A 3298-nucleotide genomic window follows, 5' to 3' on the forward strand; every position below is an offset into this window, starting at 1 on the left:
CACCGACCTGGCCATTCGAACAACTTTGCAGTCTGACACGTTAGCCTACAGCACCACCCCAGGACTCCATAAGAACTACCTACATGGGCTCAAATTGACAATGTTGTTGTTGTTGTTAAGTGCCGTGAAGTCGGTTCTGACCCATAACGACCCTGTACAGGGTTTCTGAGGCTGTAAGTCTTTACGGGAGCAGAAAGCCTCATCTTTCTCCCGCGGAGCAGCTGGTAGTTTCGAACTGCTGACCTTGTGGTTCGCAGCCCGATTCGTAACCACTACTACCAGATAGTAACTTGAAAGATGAGATAGGAAACCATAGGGGGCAGTGAGTTTATGTTAATAGGGGAGGAATAATGCAGAGAGTAAGAATGCTTACGCAACCTGAAGAATATTATCAATGTCAGTAAGTGGTACGTGTACATACTGTTAAGTTGGTGTATGTTTCACTGTGCACATTCTCAACTATGACAAAAATTTAACAATATATAATTACATATATATTGTATATATAACAATATATAATTACATATATATGTATATATGTGTGTGTGTATATATATATACACACATACATATACGCTAATCCGGGTCATCGAGTCAGTACCAAGTCATAGCAAATTTATGCACAACAGAACAAAACACTGCCCAGTCGAGCGTCAACTTCACAATTGTTGCTACATTTGCACCCATTGCTGCTGCCACTGTGCCAATCCATCTCATTGGGGGTCTTCCCCTTTTTCTCTGACCCTCCACTTTACCAAGCATGACGTTCTTCTCCAGGGACTTGTCCTTCCTGAAAATATGTCTGAAGTATGAGAGACAAAATCTGGCCATCCTGGCTTCTAGGGAGCATTCTAGCTATACTTCTTCCAACACAGATTGGTTTGTTCTTTTGGCAGTCCATGGTACTTTTAATATTCTCCCCCAACACCATAGCTCAAAATGCATCAGTACACTAATATATATGTATATTATATGCATTACACACACACACACACACACACACACACACGAGACTGAGTCAAAAATTATCCACACTCTGGCTGTAAAATTTATTTTAATCAACTTTTAGGAAAGACAAATACATGATTTTTCAACATAATCTCTTTACTCTTTAATACACTTTGTCCATCTTTCGTATTCCCTTATTAAAAGTGTTTTAGGCTGAACTGAGAGCCACGAATGCACTGCTGTCTTCACTTCTTCATCAGAAGTGAATCTTCATTCTGGAAGGGCTGCTTACAGGGGACCAAACAAGTGAAAGTTCAATGGAGCAAGATCAGGACTATAAGGAGGATGCTTTTAACACCTCAAAAGGAAATTTTTGCGTGTCAATAGTTTGAGCAGAGGTGTGAGGTTCTGCATTGCCATGGAAGATCACAATGCCCTTGGGTAGCAGTCCTCTGTGTTTAATCCTAAATTTAGGCTTCAGCTCCTCAGTGAGCATCTCACTGTAACGAGCACTGTTGGTTGCTGAACCTTTTTCCTGATAGTGTTCCAATAGTGGCCCTTGAGAATCCTAGGAAACTGTAAACATCAATTTTCTAGCTGATGGTTGACTTTTGAACTTTTTCTTGGTCGGTGATTGAAGATGTTTCCATTTCATACTCTGCCATTTACTCTCAGGCTCATTGTGATGAGTCCATGTCTCGTCACCAGTAACAAGTTTTTAAAAGAAAACTTTTACCTTTCTTTGAGTATGGGTCCAAATTTTGTTTGCAGATGTCCAAACGCTTGTTTATGCTCTTCTGTGAGTTGTGTCGGTACCCATCTTGAACAAACTTTTCAAAACCCAAGTCTGTCATGGATTATTTCATAGGCAGAGCTATGAAATCATTTGCAAATGATTTGCCACATAACCCACTGCCACTCGTCTATTTGACAGAATCATTTCACGTGGATATTCAATGTTGTCATCAACCATGGATGTGGATGCGTGTTTTAATATAACTGGAGTGCAGAGAATTTTTGACTCACCCTCATGTGTGTGTGTGTTTGTGTGTGTATAGTGAGAGGAGAGCAGCTTACTTTCCATTCTCTCGCTGCCTTCATGAAATTACCAGGATGTTCCAGCTCAGGTGTGCCTGTTCCTCAGGGCTTCTGCCTTGCGGTCCCTCTCGTTGGCCTGTCCTGTTTCAAGGTAGCAGCTCCTAGTCTGCCAATAGGGAAAAAGAAGCCAATTGACCTGCTTCCAGAGAAGTGGGTGTTCTTACCGGAACCATTGGTAGGTGGTTGTTGTTAAGTGCTATCGAGTTGGTTCCAATCCATAGCAACCCTGTATAGGGTTTCCAAGGAGCGGCTGGTAAGCTTGAACTGCCAATCTTGTGGCTCAAACCAACTTTGCAGTCCAGCGCATTGACCCACAGGTGACTTCCCTCATCTCCTGAATGGCCAAGGAGGAGCAGGACAGCTGGGGAGGGTCCTGTTTGGGGACTCTGGCTCCCAGCCTTGCCATCATCACTGTCATTGATAGACCAGTCACCTCCTACAGGCCAGCTTCTTCCTCACCTTCTCTCACTGAATCCCACGGAAGCTGGGCTCCTGTTGCACCCTAAAGGCAGGAAGGGATGGACAGTGACTATGAATGGAAACTCTTTGAGGGGTATGGACAGGATCCCCCCAACCCACCACTGGACCGTGAAGTACTAGGAGACCAAGACCTACCTGGGTCTGGCTGGGTCCTTCTCTGTGCTCCAGGCACATAGTAGATGCTCCGGGAATGTTGCTGAAACACTGAGCAAGTGAATGAGCAGACAGCAGAGGGACCCACAGGTTGCCTGCTGTACGCCAGGCGACCATTGCTGGGGAGTTGTTTGGGGGTTAAGGAACAGTTCAAGTGTACCAGTGTTACTCTCATAGGGGGCTTACCTCAGCTTTACAATGGGTGCATCTAAACAGTGTTTACTGTCTCCCAGAAACTCATTAGCAAATGGGAACTTCGCTGTAAAGGATAAACTACAGTTGGTGCTATTGTAGGTACAGCTTGAAGAGAAATTCTGGCAGGAGATGCGGGACAGGGGCTTTGAGTGTGGAGGTGAACACACTCCCAGTGATTCAGAGTTAAATCCCCACCCGTTTAAGTCACCTTGTCCCCTGCTCTGGACAGCTTATACATCCTGTTGCCACTAGCTGCCTCACTCACTCAAAGTAGGACCCAGACTCCCACAGACAAGCCCTCACCCACACCCCTCCATCCCTTCACGTTTGTAGTGTACTAAACTCTTAGGAAAGTTTCTCACTTACAACTCATTGCTTCTTACTTTACGTGTAATTCTAATAAGCATTTTTTTTTTTTTTTTTT

The sequence above is a fragment of the Chrysochloris asiatica genome, unplaced genomic scaffold, assembly GCF_000296735.1.
Source record: "Chrysochloris asiatica unplaced genomic scaffold, ChrAsi1.0 scaffold00047, whole genome shotgun sequence".
Taxonomy (NCBI): Eukaryota; Metazoa; Chordata; class Mammalia; order Afrosoricida; family Chrysochloridae; genus Chrysochloris; species Chrysochloris asiatica.